Source organism: Danio rerio, chromosome 16, assembly GCF_049306965.1.
Source record: "Danio rerio strain Tuebingen ecotype United States chromosome 16, GRCz12tu, whole genome shotgun sequence".
Classification (NCBI taxonomy): Eukaryota; Metazoa; Chordata; class Actinopteri; order Cypriniformes; family Danionidae; genus Danio; species Danio rerio.
In genome coordinates this window covers 34,599,529-34,617,602 of record NC_133191.1, presented here as the reverse complement: position 1 = coordinate 34,617,602, position 18,074 = coordinate 34,599,529, and the positions used below count along the sequence as shown (strand labels likewise).

The following is an 18,074-nucleotide window of genomic DNA, read 5'->3' as shown; positions in this document are numbered from 1 at the left end:
ATCCCATAAAATACTCGCTGATTCAGAAGGTTCATATTGACAGTGGTGCTTATTGACTATATTTGGAATCATTGCAGAAATATTGATAAGCTCTGCTCTGATGTGCTTTCTCACTCTCATACACTTATATGCATAAAATGGTGTGCTCTGCAATAAACATGAAAAATATTCATACTTCATTTAAAAAAAATAGATTTTTTTTATGAAAAAAATTTAAATATTAAGAGTAGATGCCTTGTTAAACCCTTTAACTTAAGCAGTGAAGCTTTATTTTACCTACACTGCGTGAGCGAGCTGTCTAATTTAAGTCACAAGAGTAACTTATTTTATTCACATGTTGTGTTGCAGATAAAATATAATGTTAGACAAAATTCTAAATAAACTTAAGATAAGTTACATATAAAATAAGACTGTATTTAATATAACTTGACAAAAGAGACAGACAGATTTGTGTTGTATTTTGAAGCTTTAATGTAAATGTAAACACTGCCAGGAATTTATATCAACCTCTGAATGATGTTTAATAAAGTGTATTGCTATTATTTCACTTTAGAAAAATGTCAATACTTCATGAGCGATATATGACTCTGCTTAAATATGCATTAAACTCACACACAGCAATACATGCGTTTGTTGCCTCATTACAAACATATGTGACAAATTTCACAATGAACATGATAAATAAACTATATAATTAAACATACCATATGCCACTTTAAAGTAGAGCTAAGTTTAGAATCTGTATATCCTGCATTTTGTACATTTTGTACTTAAGCTGTAAACTATAAACTAATGGTTTATTGAGTCGTTGCTTAGCAGTGCATAGAAAACTATCTAACAATCTAACGTGACTGGCTTTGGCTTTATTTAATGGGACTTTGCTGCTCGTCCCGTTTTTAAAATAAGAGTCACACATAAAATTCAGTTTTAACATCAACATAAAAATAACGGAGGAAAATTACAATATGTTGTAATCTCAATGGGAAATCTTGTGGTCAATCAAACGTAGAATAGGGAAAAATATTAGGCATTAGGCTGATCTAATGATAAAAATAAAATACAAATTAAATGGGTACTGTAAGGGGTAACAACTTGATTTTAAAAGTTCATTTAACATTAACTGTTATCATTATTATTATTATAATTATAAATAAAAATAATAAATATAATTTTCAGTGGGTTTTCTAAGGACTTAGAACTCTAATATATTAATATTAATAAAAATCTTTTATTTTTATTTATATTATTAGATATGAATAAAGTGTTATTAGGTAACATAAGGATTAATATTTCTTTTTTTGTACTGAGATTGATTATTCAATAAAAATGTTTATAATTTTATAATTGCTTAATTGAGAAAAAAAAAATCTTTAGTTGTTTTAGAGTATTTATTTTATGTGTTTTTCCCAGTATATAATATTTAACATTTTTTGTTTTGTGATTAAAGATACTGAAGGAAAGTGTATTGTCAGATAAAATAGCAAATGCACCCTGAGTTAAAAAAAAAAAAAAAGATAGTCACATTTCCTTAAGTATCCTGAATCTAATTCCTGCACTTAATGGGTGCTAATGTTCCCTTCATTCCACTGATTCAACATGCGTCCCGTTGACAGTGTATTTGTAGAGATTTAAATGTCTCTTTTTAGGTCATAGGTTAGCAACCGTGCCTTTTCCTCTAAATTTAGTCCCAGGTCACAGAGAACTGTTTCCTCTGAGTCTGCCATTGATTTAACACAGCTAAATGATTAAATCTCTCAGCGTGTAGCTTTAGACAGACAAATAGAGGATATTCATCAACTCTGACAAGACAGTTCGCAGCTCTATAGACATGCTGGTGATGAGTGTGTCTCATACGTGGGCCAGATCCACCTTTCCTATCCGTTTATCAGACACATCTCCATTCATCATATAGATCTCATTCCCACCGGTACTTATTTGTCCTGCGGTGTTGATTTTGGTAGGTTTTCATGATCTGAGTGTATGTAAAAGGCTTCAGGTACGGTTGGCTCGATGGCGTCCTGTTGGGGTCATAAATCATACAAGCTTCATCAACTCTACCAGGCCTCGGAGAGTCTTTTTCAGACTCGTAATGGTGACAGAGATGTCAGCATATCTGAGGAGATTTACAACAGATTCTCACTCACAGCAATTGGGAAATAATAGTTCCAGTTGCAGCTGCGCCGCTGGTCCAACAGGCCTATCGATCTCCACACAGCAATATTGGGGAGTTTTGAAGACACATTCGTCTGCAGAAAGACCATCAAATTACAACAAATCCTAGTAAATGAGAAACATGGATCATATGAGATGGAATGCCCTGTCAAGACTTTAGGAGAAGCATTAAAGGCGCTTAAAAGGGTATTCTGGGTTCCATACAACTTAATATCAATGACGACACTGTGGCATAATACAAACAAGTCATTATCCATTTCATTTTTTGAAATAAAATTTGCACTTATTGGTCAGAGACTAAAAATGATCAGAACATCATTGTACAAATCAGCTGTAAACAGGTTTACCAGTATTTAAATGTGTCAAACAGAAGATGTGTTAACATCTTGTGCTTGCTGTGTGTTTAAGGCTGTTTTGGTTATTATAAGGTTAAAATCCATCATCCTTCTCATCAGCGACTTGCATTTAAACAGTCTCTGATCATTGCGTGTGACGATTTTGGACATTTTTTTTGGACTCTTTTTAATGCTTTCAAACAGTTCCCTGCAATTATAAATCTAGAGGTAGTTCATTATGATGCGATTAACCTTCAGTGTGTGATTTGATTGGGCAGGAATCGCAGGACTGATTTTTCTAATCCCCATAGACAAAGGAAAAAAAGTAGTGGAGTAAAAGTTCCAATGCTGCACTAAAAATGTACTCAAGGGATAGTAAAAGCACACATTTTTAAAACTACAATTGCTAAGAAAAACTGTGCTTACTAATAGTAAAAGAAAAACTATTACTTACAGTCATTTGAGTATTTGTAATTTGTTACTTAACACCACTGGTACTGTGTAATATTTTCAATGGGAGCAAAAACAAATCATACATTTTTTTACCATGATTTATTGAAGATATTTACTGAAATGTGGAAACAATTTGTTTAATAAATGCATTTTCTTAGACACTAGACTAGCGAAAAAAGTAATACTTATGTAGCGGTACAAATAGGTGTTTGATTTTTTTTGTGCATATTTGTTACATTGAATATGCTCTATTTATTTAAAATTGTTTGTAAAATTGATGTGAATGTGTCTTCTGTGGCCCATTTACTAACCATAAACGTAAAAACACCTACTTTCCAGTGTAAAGTTATGTCAAACTTTTAAGTTTTGTAAAATATTACAATGTGATACATAAATCCTTAAAACAACCATAAAACAGAATATATGAGGCTGAAATAATACACAAGTATTACGCAACATCATTAAAACATTATATATAATTAGACACACTTTAAGGTACAATTACTATGACTTTTTAAAATAGCTTTTAGTCATGCTGCCCCCTCATCCTGGAATACTCTTTATTCAGAACTTAAAACATCTGAGCTCATCCCGATTAAATCATTTCGCTATATCCTTTATAATAAACAACAACAGTCCATTTTTCGATATACAGTTGAAGTCAGAATTATTAGCCCCCCTGAATTATTAGGGTCCCTGTTTATTTTTTCCCCTAATTTCTGTTTAATGGGGTGAAGATTGTTTCAGCACATTTCTAAACATAATAGGTTTAAAAACGTTTTTCTAATAACTGATTCATTTCATCTTTGCTGTGATGACAGTACATAATATTTTACTTGATATTTTTCAAGAAGCTTCTATACAGCTTTAAGTGACATTTAAAGGCTTAACTAGGTTAATTAGGTTAACCAGGCAGGTTAGGGTAATTAGGAAGGTTATTGTATAACGATGGTTTGTTCTGTAAAATATAGAGAAAAAAAATAGCTTAAAGGGGCTTTCCTTGCTTTGTTAAACATCATTTGGCAAATATTTAAAAAAGGAAAAAAAATCAAAAGGGGGCTTATAATTCTGACTTCATATGTATGTGTTTTAACATATTGTAGTGTGGTATGGCTGAATAACCAAACTGTATTTTTTTCAATATTTATTTATTTATTTTATTTTTTCATAAGTCGTGCTGCATAACTCTTGGCCAGGTCACCCTTGTAATCGAGATCTTGTTTTTTTTTTTTTTTGTTTTTTTACCTGCATGGTAATTAAAGAAACATTCATTTTGCCTCAATAAACTTCAAATTTTCTTCTTATTTATAGTTTATTAAGGTAGTAGGGTTTAGGTATTGGGATAGAATATGTTTTATTAGTAAAAATAAATAGTCAAAATCTTAATAAAAGAGAGGGAATACACCATATTGTTATCATTATAAAAATGTATAGTATTTTTTCAAAGATGTGACCTGTTCACTTTCATTGTAAATGCTGCCCTTACCTTAGTTTTACTTTCTTCTTCTCAAATAAATAGCAGGGACATGTTAGAACTGTTTTTGTTGATGAACATAAATAGCAGGGACATGTTAGAACTGTTTTTTTATTGATTAAGATTGTGCCACAAACACTGAAGAATTGCACTGTTTAACTGGTATTGAATCCAAACCATTCTTTTAGCTTCCTTTTAGAATGATTGTGGACCTTGTAACAACGTTGAGCAGAACTTGAACTCATGGAAATTCTCCAGATTTAGTAGTCATACTGTATGTTGTCATCTCGTCCGGTCTTTACAACAATAGTTCCCACGTGTGGAAGGTGACAAAGGCCAACAGATCTGACACTTCAAAGCCTGTCAGTTCAACATAAAACAAACAATGGACATCAGCAGAGTGTACGGTGATGTAAATCTGTCACTTTTTGACATTAAGATAATTATTCCAACCTTCACAATTTCCGATTCAGCTTTCCAACGCAATGACTTCGCAAAAAAAACGTTGACAACCTGTTATGCATCTTGTATGCATTAAATGTAGAGACATTTAAAATCTCCAGAAAGATCTATCACTTTTGGGACAAATAGTGCAGCTCTGTACACTCATGCATTAATTTTGGTGGTTTATGAGGACTGTCCATATACTTAATGTATTTTATAACATAAAAACAGCATATGATATGCCTAACTGTAAACCCAAGCATCACAAGAAACCAAGTTTGAAAAATTTTGAAGGTGAAGAGTATTATTAACAGTTTTGAAGTACGAGGATACAGGACATGTCCCCATAAACCACCCCAACATCCTAATACCTAGTCAATGTCATTTAACCACCAAAACCAGTTCACACATAAGTAGCTATAGTCATGGTTTTTATATCAACATTTAATAATCATATACAAATAAATACAAATTTATTTGTATTTATTTTTACAAATTCATATTTACAAAGGAGGTCAATAATTTGAGCATGATTATGTATTTTTGCTCAGGTATTTTAAATGTGAAGCTATATCTTGGACAGAAGATGACTTGCAAGTAATCAATGACTTTATAAAGCAAAAATAGCCTTCAAAAAAGATGTGTTTTTTTTATGGGTCAACGTTGTCAGCCCTGTCCAAGAACACCAACCACAGCTCTCCACATTCCACAGATTCCTCATTTATGGAGGTTCTGTCCTGGGACCCGAGCCCTGTAAAACCAAGTGCTTCACTGAGCACCATCAGCACATCCAGCTGGTTTCAGGCCATGGCGGATACACGCAGACCTGAATATCGTCTGTGTGGTTTAGTGTTGAATATACTATAAACCACACATTGAATAAGACCATTTTAGTTTGTTTCATGTTTCAGTTTAATACACAAAAAACTGGAAAATTGTGGGGATCTATTTAAATCTCCATCAGACAAAATAAGTATTTTTTTTCAGTTACCCAAAATTAGTCAAGTCAAATTTTCCTTCTTGGTTTTCTTCTCAACATTCTCTTTATCTTTCTGCCACAGGCCACAGACTTACTGATGTCTCCCTTTACAATAATGACTGTGAACAAAGATGATATTTGCCTTCATTACATAGTGACATTATTTATAAATGAGATTGGTTAATGTTTTTTTTTTCGTGGACATTACACCCTGTATATTCAGATATGGCGATGACGATGAAATATACAGATGCTTCATTAGCAGCAGTTTCTAAGTCATCCATCTGATTGGAACAGTTAAAGCTAGAGAGCTTGGACTTATAGAGAGGGTGGACTTATAATGATTTGGGGACTCTAAGCAATTCCAGGCATGGGGCCCTATAGCATTGAAACTCAAAATGTTCTCTTTCTCTAAAGATATATATATAGTCAGCACTTATCTGACAGGTGTTTCAGCCAGAAAGCAGGATCGCAGTGGTGTCTGTTATTGTTTGTCTTATTTGCTCTGTTTCCCTCCAATTTTTCTCAAAAATCCCACTGTTGCACATTTAGCAACTCTACCTCAGCTCTACTCTGATGGCTGGCAGACTGGCAGTGTCTTTAACCCCCCGCTCATAGGCAATACGGAAGGAAAAGGCCCCAATTCATAGAGGTCCCCAGTTTTAAAAAGAAGTAATCTTAAATTCTTAAAGGTTGTAGACAAATTTTACAACATAGAACATTTATAAAAGAGCTGTATGATAATATAGGCTTGGATTTGGTCTGGGCCCCCTAATTCCTGGGACCCTAAGTGGCTGCTTACATCACTTATTGATTAAGTCTGCCCCTGGAGCTAGTAGATTGTCTGTCTGCAAACTTCCCAGCGAGCTCGTCCTAACTCCCTTTTGTAAACTAATGTTTACAAAGCGATTTAATATTTCCAAAAATCAAGATCGCAATATATATGTCCATGCCTAATATCTAATGGCCAGAAAGTGATACATTTATTTATAAATTGTAAAATGTTGGTATTTGATATGCAGCAAACCCAAAGATTGTTGTGTACACTATGACTTTATATAAAATTAACTTTAATGTGTGTTATGAATAAAAAGTGATCATAAACTAATGACTTCTCAACCTTAAATAAGTGGCGGCTTGGACCCGGAAAAGTATACGTCACCACTTAACAAGCGGATATTACATTAGCAAAGTGTTTTTGGCAGCAGTAGAGTAATTACATGAATTAATTCCTAGTCAACTGAAACCAGCTTTTTTGTAACAATCTTTGGCTAATGTGTCAGATATCTTGCTTTTCTATATATTAGAATTACGTCGTTACGTCAGTAGGTGGCGAGAGCAACAAGTGAATCATGTGAATCAGTTGAACCGTTTATTTAGACGACTCGTTCATAACTGGTCCATTAATGAATGCTAACGTTAAACGTATATCACTAAACTATTATTTGTTAGGGTTGTTACTGGTGTGGTTCTCCTCATAATATTAGTTTTCAGAGCCATTAGAACGAGAACATTGTCTAAAATGTAAGTTTCTCGAGATTTCTTCCTTGTTTATTAAATTGCATGACGCAGCTGGTTTGATATTTGAAAAAACAGAGCTCGTAAGTTAAGTCGCATGATATCGATTTATATCACCTCTCGTACCATTACAGAATGTGTGTACATTCTCTCAGGTTTTATTGGACGACTCAGTCTGTTTGATTCAGCTTTTTATTGGTAAACATGAAACTATAAGTAGAATATGTTTCATGTTATAATTTTATACATATCTTGATATCAGCCAGTTGGCCCTGCTTACGGAACCACGCAGTGACCACTTCGGATGGATGAAATATACTATAGATATACTACATCAAAAAGAGTTTTCACTGCCAGACTTTCAAAAAGCCAACAAGAATAATGAGACTCTGCTGAAACGTGAAATGCTGTGAGTAAGCCTGGATGGTGACAGAGCTGATGGCTTTATGGTCATCCATAAGAGTCTCCATTACATCTTTGCTTTGTTACAGACAAAACCAAATCATGATTTTTGTAAGCTTCATTTGAGGTCCCGTCCCGTGATGACTGCTGGATAGCTGACCATCTGCCAATGAGTCTGGTTCCTTTCAAACCCCTGAAATCTTCCGGCTCGGCGTCCAGAACCCCCTGCGGCACCCCCAGTGCAATTTGTCCTGAAGACCTAACACCGAACCACACACCAGATCAGCCCTGTGAGCAAATATGTATGTTCACCATGGAGAGCTGTTTCCGTCTATGGAGTGAGAGGGAACATGTGTGACCGCTTCATGTCTGGCTGAAGCCTCTGCGGGAGGAAGTGGGGTTTTATTCTGCAATGGCTTTTCCAGGCGGAACAGAGAATGGGAAGGAGATGCAGAGGGAGAAAGAGGAGAAGGAAGAGAGGAGAGAGACCAATTTTATCCCATTCCAGCACCTCTCAGAGAGCTTTCACACTCAAAAAAACATGTATTTCAGGGCCTGTCGGAGTAAAATCAGAGATTAAATGATGGATAAAATGAGTGTTCCTAGGGGGTATATAGGGGGTCTTGTGGGTTGTGGGGAATGATATGAAATAACTCACAGAATCCCTCATCAGTACTTTAAAGTAGCTCTTTGAATGATCTGATGTGTATCTTTATGTTTGGCTCATTTTCATGCCCAACATCTGAGCTCAGCACCTCAGGGATTTTTGAGTCCATTTTTGTTGGGTTTTATTGGAATTGTGTGTGTTTCTTCTTTATTTCAATGTCCCAGAGGTTTATTTTTATTAACAGATATTTTGTTTTTCTTGTGTGCAAGTCACAGGACCCTCTCTCCTCACTACCACACCACATGAAAAACCCAAAACATTGCGCAATTCTGGATGTGCCTAACACAGGTGAGTGGGCTTGACAAACCACCTGTAGAAAACACATTTTATCTCTTTGGCACTTTAAAAGACACTTGGACCAGTTTGCACAATAGCACCAGATACTTTCTTAAAATCTCTATAAAATATATATATCTCTATAAAAACCTTGTGCATTTATGAAGTGTGCTTCACACTGGTGAGTGGGCTTGATAAACCACCTGTAGAAACACTCTCCGCTCTTTCTCACTTTATTTAAACTCAATTTGACAATGACTGAATAAGGAAAACAATGAATGTACCACAAATCATGTTGCACTACTTGTTTTCATCAACCCTTAATACCTCCTTTGCACAATATCTTGCACAATGGTATGTCTTATGTAAACAGTCTGTCTTTGCTTTTGTGTATAAATTAAGTTTAGTATATATATAGTTAGTAGTTAGATTACCACTGCAGTGTGTTAGTTATGAACTACCTGACAAAATTCTTGTCATCTATCCAAGCTTTTAGAAACAACAAATAATAACTTGACTTCTAGTTGATCATTTGGTATCAGAAGTGGCATATATGAAAGGCAAAGGCCTCTAAATTATGCTCATTTTACCAAATTCTGGAGCATCTTGACCTTCTTTCCTATCAGGAACTTTGATGTGGAGGCTGAAGTATGAGAAAGAGTGCTATCCTGTTGTAGAATTGGCCCTCTCCTGTGGTTTGTAATGTAATGGGCAGCACAAATGTCCTTTTACCTCAGGCTGTTGATGTTGACATCCTCTCTGCAGATCTCTCGCACACCCTCATACTGAATGTATCCCCAAACCATGATTTTTTCTTTCACCTGATTTCTAAGAGCATCTTGTGTCTATGCGAGTCCCAATTGGTCTTTTGCAGTATTTGTGAGGATTGGAATGCAGTGTAACAGATGATTTATTGGAGAAATTCATCTTCTGCCACTTCCAAATGATCAGCTAGATGTCAAGTTATTATTTCTTATTCTCACAACTGAGATCGACAACAAGACTTTTGCCGGGTAGTGTATGGGTTTAAAATAGCTTTTGCATCCAGTGATGTGTTCTTATATATGACTATGTTTATTTATGTAGCATCATGGTGCTGTGAGACACAGCTTTTTGTTGCACTGTATGTCCACACATGTAGAGGAATGACAGTAAAGCTCAACTTGAAGACTGCAACAGTTTAATAGACCTTAATCTATTTTTTAGAAATCTAAAAATAAATTCAACATAAACTTAAAAAAAAACCAATATTACAGAGTAAAATTGAAAGCCATTTATTAATAAAAGAATAGTTTAATTTTCAATTTATTTACTTTAGAATGAGATGAGCAGTAATGCATTTAATTCTAAAAGTGGTTAAACTTTTGTTTACACCCCAGAATATGAACAAACACTTGATGTTTTTGTGAAATTTGAAATTAACTAGCGAGAATGCAAAATGGAGTTCAGTTTACTCAAGTCCACATGGTCAAAAGTGTTTAAAGCAGAAGCAAGCAATTATTCTTTTTAAACAAAATCCCATATCAATGACTCAACAAGGCTGTTATACAACAAAATATACTACAAATTGTGAGAAAATTATGAATACTGTCAAGAGTCAGGCTCACAGTGTTGTTCTGTGGATATTTAGTGCAACATTTTGATGTACACTTGATGAAATTTGTCTTAAGAATTGTTTTTTTAAAGAAAATTTACACTTAGTTATGTGCTTAAATGTTATTAATAGTGTTTCTGTTCTCAGACTGCACCTAAGCCAAGAACTACATTTTATGGTTGTCCGTAAAGACAGCGTCTATAAGCATTACTTCATGATCTGCTTCTACAATTAACCCTAACTCTTCCTTTTAAAAAATAGCATTTTTATTTTCTATATATCTTGATGATGATGATATTTGATACTATAGATATATAAATAGTTTAAAATAATCCCTTTTTTTGCATGACACAGTGACTACGTTTACATAGACATCAGTAATCAAATTATTGCCTTAATCTGAATAAGACAATAATACGATGTTTGAAATGTTCTTTTCATGATCAAGTCTTACTTGTTATAGCACATAACTTGATTAAGGTCATTGCATAACGCCACTATCCACATTTCCTCCAGTGTTTTATGTAATTTCAGGTGTTTCTTTTTGAATTTTTCGACTTTAACTGCAGTTTGGCAGTTTCACCTTCGTTCAGGAGTTTTTTATTCATTCCACCGTGACAAACTGTTATTGGAAGTGAGTATGAAGTAAGAACTGCTGTAAAAGTGTTGTTTTAAGGAAATTTGAGACCGCACACCGAATGGGAGAAAAAAACCTTCGGATCTTGCGGTGTATGTATCTGTGGTACGCATTGACTCGATACTGTAGTTGCAGCAAATAGTATCATAGTGCAGAGTGTGCGTTGACTATCCTGTTGCGAAATGTCACGAAAAGTCTACATGATGTAATAGTTTGATTGCGGTGTTTACATGTTTGTACTGCACTTCAATAATGTGACTAAAATCAGCATACTCCACATGTCTTAATTCCATTTCTGTTTTGTTCTTATTACCTAAATTGAATTAAATTAATCAAAAATCATCTGTTTACTTGGTAGACTCTTAATCAGAGGATCGTCTCAATCTTATTAAAATTTGGTTATTGGTGTACATGTAAACATACTCATTGACATATAGTACAAAATACATATCTCATTTGGTATGCTCTTGAACATTCGAACAAACAAATTTCATTAAACATTTTGTTTCATTTGTTTCATTTCAGGAGCATCTGTAAATGTCACATTCTACTGAATGTCCTCAGTCCTTCGCATAAAAATGATTCTACAACCCAAGAAGTCTGGTAAGGTTGTGTAGTTTGTTTATTAAAATGTATTGCAAACTGTTAAAATACATTAATTTTTGCTTTTTAATAGATAAACATTAGGGTGGCACGGTGGCTCTGTGGTTAGTCGTCTCACAGAAAGGTTGCTGGTTCAAGTCTCGGCTGGGCCACTTGGCATTTCTGTGTGAAGTTTGCATGTTCTACCAGTGTTTATGTGGCTTTCCTTTCTTCAGGTGCTCTGGTTTCCCCCACAGTCCAAATACATGCGCCATAGGTGAATTGAATAAACTAAATTGGCTGTAGTGTATGAGTGTGTGTAGAGGTTTTCCAATACTGGATTGTGGCTGGAAGGAGATCCGCTCCGTAAAACATATGCTAGTTGTTGGTTCATTCTGCTGTGGCAACCCCTGAAATAGAGACTAAGCTGAAGGAAAATGGATGAATGAATGAAGATAAACATTTATTAGCACTGAAATGACAAAATACTTTTAGGTATCAACCTAACTAAATTAAAGTTATTATTAATCTTTTTTTACACTTAAAACATCAAGTTTGGGAATGACTATGGTAGAACAAAATCCAGTGTTGTAAATCTGACTTTTCTCTTTAATTTTGCATGTTTTTAATTAAGCTACTCTAAAAAGCAAACTCCTGAGAAAGAAAACAGTTCATTTTAAACTCATTCCGAACACCATTTAGACTAATATTCAGAAATGTGGCTTTTATTTGTTCTTTAAAACCAGAATAAACAGCGGTGGTTTAACCGGTGGGGTGGTGGGTGACACCCTGTGAACTAAGCCTTTGCTTCTTGTCGGAAATTTGATTAAATGCGGCAAAGACTGGGCGACCCACATGTCTGGGAGTGGAGATTTTTCATTTTTCTTTAATACTCATGTTTAATTTCATGATTGGCTAAAGCTCCAGGTGGCTGCTTAATGTCCAACAGATGGGCCCCTCCGCAAACCCAATTTTCCATTGCAGGCTGATGGCAATAAAAGGAGGGATTTTCACAGTTCCGCAGGCACCCCTCGCATTTCCACTCTCCCAGGGGCAGAGAGAGAGTGAGCAAGACCGCAATGTTATACTTTGTTTTTATTAAAGCGTTTGATTGACAGCAAAGGAAGATTTTTCCAGTATTAAACTCTAGGCCCAATTGAACGGGACAAAGCACCGAGCCTTGACTTTCGAGCTACTGGGACAGGGTTTTACCACCTTTTCTCTCGCTCCATCTTTCTCTCCCTCAATCTCTTCCCTTTCTTTTTTTTTCAGTTTTGAAGCCAATGGCTCTGTGGTGAGCCACAGGGAGCTGACAGATTGGCCCTTCGGATCTCAAGGCTTCTTTTACAATCAAAACTTGTTAACTCGCATTTCTGAGTCGAGGATTTGGATGGGATGAAGCGGGGCGGGCGGTGGAGAAGGAGAAAGGGGCTTTAGGATGCATCAAAGCCATGGTCTTGAGAACACATGTTTGGGCATAAAAGTGCGTGTATGGATTAGGAGTGCTGTAAAACCAAGTAGAACTTACTCTCTGAAGGCCAGTCAAATGAGGAGAGAAGAGCAGCTGCACAGTCCAACTCCTTCCGTCCTCAATGACCTTCAGCATCACTGTCCTCTTTCTCACTGTGATAATACGGGTCAGAGGTCAACACTGAGTTGTGTGCTAAAACTCTAGAGAGTTGCATTGGAATCCAAGATTAGAGTTCAGCTCTCGGATACTTCACGTTATGGTTAATTCTATCTTGTCTTCTTCATTCTATCTAACTAACAGCAACTTATAATTAATAATAATAATAAATCTGTTAAGACTTTGTTTGAAATTTGAAACTGTGTTCTGTGGAAAAGAAAAATCAAATAAATGAAAAAATTACATTTAAAGGGCACCTATGTTGAAAATTGTCTTTTGGAATCAGTTTGGACAGGACTGTGTGTAGGTTTAGTGTGTCCACAGTCATATTAATGTGATATAAAGACAATAAGTCTCTTTTTAAAAAATATTTTAATATTAAAATAGGATCCGATTTCCCAGTGATGGGTTGCGTCTGGAAGGGCATCTGCTGCGTAAAACATATCCTGGATAAGTTGGCGGTTCATTCCACTGTGGCGACCCCAGATTAATAATGGGACTAAGTCGAAAAAAAAATGATCGAATGAATAGAATCCAAATCCCTTCCTTTCTGAGGCCCGCTCAACGTGACAGGAGTGCGGTTTCCCACCGAATTGATTGACAGCCATGTATTAACATGTCTTCGTAGTAGCGCGTATAATCATATCAACAAGACTGGACATGCACAAATCAACTGGGATTAAAAGATCTGTTCAGCTTGCTGTGATCATCAATCATCATCAAATATGACCAAGAATAAGTTTTACAAGTTTAAAACGGTTTTTAAAACAATGCATGTTTATAATGAATTACCGCAATTTTACCGTCTTTACTTTATCACCAGCTGCGTGTCAGTCTGCTTTGTGTGTGTGCGTGCATGTGTTTGTAAAGACATTGTGTGTGACTCATCGTTGTAACTCCACAACAAATGCATCAGACAATCATTGAGAAAGTGCTTACTTTAGGATTCTCACAAACGTTACATGCGATCTGCTTTCTTCATGTCTTCCATTGTGCTATTTATCTGACGCAGCCGGAGAGTGAGGCACACTCTGACAGGCACGTGGGAACAGTGGGTGGGGGAGAACTAGCATTAAAGGCACAGGCAACAAAAACAGGTACATTGTGTTCAGAGCAGAAAATTCTAATATTCTGAAAGCTATAATAAATAATCTGATGGGTGTTTTGAGCTGAAACTTTTACAGACACATTCTGGTGACAAAAAAAGACTTATCTTAAATCTTGACAAAGGGGTAAAATAGGTGCCTTTTAAAAAAAGAGAAAATAATTAACTTGATAAGACTTTCTTTGAAATTTGAAATTATGTTGAGGCAAAAAAAAGTGTTTATTAAAGAAATAACACTGATAAAATTATTGTCAGAGTTGTATGATTTCATTAAAAAGTATATCAGAAATTTTAAAAGTAGAAAACACCTGTTTCACTTGACAGAGGGTGTGTCTGAAGTTGCGGCTGAAGCGATCATCAAAGCAACAACAACCAATGAAATTAGTCTGTAATTGGCTACTGTCTGAGCTGGGGTATTTGCATAAAGCGATCTGATTGGCTGACGCTTCCATTGGCGCTTGGAAAGTTAAGAAATTCCCAAATTCTGCAGTGAGCAATGCCGCTGAAGTGGCGCAGATGGACCCACAATTCAGTTTGTCAATGCTTGACGTCACTATTCAAAGTGAATGGAAATTGTTGGCGCTGACGCCTTGTGTGATTTCGTCACACTTACCAAAGCTATGTGAAGTGTACTTATAAACTAATTTCACGAGGATCAGGTGCTAATGATTGATCACAGCTGGTCCCCGATTAGCCAATTCATGATTCTCCATTTAGATGATTCTTAAGTCACCATTATTAGTTCCATATCATAGTAATCTTCGTATTGAAAAATGCCCCTTCCATTCCTACTCTTCCTCCTTTCCTAGATGGGCGACACGATGGGCCAGTGGTTAGCACTGTTGCCTCACAGTAAAAACGTCACTGGTTCTAATCCTAACCATCCTAGTTGACGTTTCTGTGCGAAGTTTATATGTTCCCCTCGTGCTCACATGGGTTCCCCCGGTTTCCTCCCACCATACAAAAAACATGCGATCTAAGTTAATTGACTAATCCAAATCAGCACCATAGACATGCTCCTAGAAAATTGTAATCTCTTTATAGCAATCCTTAATCTGACATTTGCTCCAAACAGCAGGGGAGTTCTCGAGACCTACTTGAGCTCAAACTCCCCTCTCGCCCTGCATTTGTTAACATTATTATCTACATTAGCCAACTTTATTATCAATAACAACATTTATTAATGCACTGTAGGTAATAGGCATGGGCTGGTATAAGATTCCGAAGGTATGATAACCTTGGATTAAAATCACGGTATTGTGATTACTGCTCTAAAATATGCTCTTTTTAAATGTCTAGGTAAAAAACAACGTTTTCCCCCTTTGAACACAATGTATTTCATTTTAAGAAACATTTCAAATATTTTGGAGCAGTAAACATGTCAGTCTAAATAGTCCAAGTGAATAATTGACTTCTGCTGTCTTCATTAGTTTCAAAAACGCTGATTTCTTTACAGTCTCAAATGATGCCATCTTTGAATATCTTTTCTGCTGGAGATACTGTTGTCCTAAAAAATTAAATTAAAAAAAATAATTAAAAAATTACTTATTTCATAGAGAAACAGTATTGCAGGAAATTTTGGCGGTTTTAAAACCTTGACTTTTCCAAACTGTGGTATACCTCGAAATCGGTTATTGTCCCAAGCCTGGTAGTTCACATAACCCGTAACATGTTTTTTTATTCACATGAAGATTAATAAATGCTGTAAAACACATTGTTCATATTAATATATAAACTAATGCTAACAAATGAGAGCTTAATGTAAGCTGTCACCAAAATGCCAAATTTAGAGGGATTTTCAAACTAAAGATTATTTAAGAATTATTTTATGCTTTTTACTTTGCTTTTAAATTTAACACAGTGGCATTAAGACTTTATTTTGTTACTTTGAAGTAGAATTGTCAAATGCTAGGACCAGTATACGTGTCCATTTTTCTAAAAACATGGAAACAGTTTTAATGCTACTTCAGCCCTCATTTAAAAAAGGCATGACAGATGTAATCTTGCCACATTAGCTCTACTTTGTGTGTGTATAACCCAGCATTAAGAAAGAGCAAATTAGCAGGCCCTTTTCAATAATAGCTCAATATTAGCTTTTCCAGCAGGAAATAATTAGTTTAAAACGGGTATAAGTGGACAGGATCATGTTTTCGGACTGCAGAAACGTTGACACAGACGGAGCTGGCAGAAACTCAAGTCACAGAAAAGGATTTTTTTCTGCCACAGGTGTGTGTGTGTGTGTGTGTGTGTGTTGCTGGAATGGGCCAGCCAGGCTTTTCGGACACCTGCCCTTCCATCGTTGCTTTACTGCTTCCCGTACTGTGGTATTCACAAGGCTCCCTGCTGGATCTGTGAAAGCTTTAGCAGAAGCCTGAGATATGAGGAGATACCGAACCCCCTTGACAGAAAACAAACATCTAATTGAAAAACGACATCAGAACTGATGAAAATAACATCTTTAGGCACTTCAGATCCATTTGAAATCTAATAACTCTAATAAATACCGAACAGACAGAATGTTTTGACTGACATATTGAGAAGTTTCACAGGATTTAACTGGATTTTTTATTTGGACCGCATAAAACACTGTGAATCCAAAGCCATTCGCAAAGGAATGAGTTGAGGATTTCATACCCTTCTTTTCTGTGCAGGTGCGGCTGGTTAGCATATTTCGGGCATGTATTATTCCACTTTGAGATTTTTCAAGGATTTGTACTGTGCTTAGAATGAAGTCATTCAGATCAGTTTTAGGTCACAGAACTTTGGTTAAGTTTTGCTGGAGTTCATCATCAAGTGGAAAATTTCTAATACTTTTCTGGTATTTTTAATTATAGATCTGACTATTTTTTTTTTTTTATCAACACCCACCATCCAGCACACAGGTCAGTGTTCTGTAGTACTTGTTCAATACGTTTAAAAGTCACTTTTATCTAAAGTAATGCATTTCATTCAGGGTACTAATTTTTGTTCATTTTTCAGTTTCATGCTCTGTCTTGGAATTTTAGATTTATTTATTTATTTTTTTATTTATTTATTTATTTATTTATTTATTTTATTTATTTTATTTAATTATTTTTTATTTTTCCATTTGTCAGTTAGTTTGTTTGTTTGTTTTTTGTTTGTTTATTTGTTTGCCCATTTCAGTTTCCCTTTAATTGTTTGGCTTGTTTTTTATCTGTTGAATTTTTTTCAGTTACAATTTTTTCTGGAATCCATTTTTATAGTTTTGTGCATTTTAGTAATCACAAATCCAAATCATATTTATTAAATTCTGAAACATTAATTTAACAATTTGTTAAGAGATAAAACAAAAACAAAAACACAGGACATATGGTGTTACATCCTACAATATATATATATATATATATTGCTATTTCTTTACATGGAAACAGCATTATGGAGGCTTGAAAATGCACATTTTTTTAAAAAAAGTTTATTAAATCTTCATGTAATCTACAAAAAATGCAGTTAAGTGAAACCTGTCAAACCATATGCTTATGCATTAAAGGGATAGTTCATCCAAAAATGAAATTTACTCACTCTTTTACGCTATTTTTATTTTGATGGTTTTGATAAGTTCTTTTTAAAATCATTTTTGCTGTTTATTTACATGGCAACAGTACTATGGATATTTTTTTTTTAGTTATGAAGTGGTTTCTAAACCAGTGGCTCTAAAGTTTGTGCCATTCAGCTCTCGATCCCTTAACTTGAGTTAAACTGTATGAATATTGGACTGATTTTCATGCAGAAATTATATTAGTGGACCAGTTGTGTTGGCATGGTGACTGGCCTCTACAGTGGCGTCTCCA

At 35.1% G+C, this 18,074-nt stretch overlaps 1 protein-coding gene across 2 annotated transcripts in view; it reads left to right on the top strand.

Annotated features, from left to right (window-relative positions):
• The first annotated feature begins 7,235 nt into the window (after nt 1–7,235).
• mroh1 (maestro heat-like repeat family member 1) overlaps nt 7,236–18,074 on the top strand; it is a 139,006-nt gene continuing 128,167 nt past the window's right edge. The window contains exons 1-3 of one of the 2 annotated variants that reach the window (XM_073926127.1): nt 7,236–7,381; nt 8,654–8,732; nt 11,477–11,554. The gene's annotated coding sequence lies outside the window, so the exon portion shown is untranslated. Of the gene's footprint in view, nt 7,382–8,653; nt 8,733–11,476; nt 11,555–16,495; nt 16,917–17,099; nt 17,148–18,074 lie in introns of those variants that run through there. The other variant, XM_073926128.1, reaches the window with a different exon arrangement.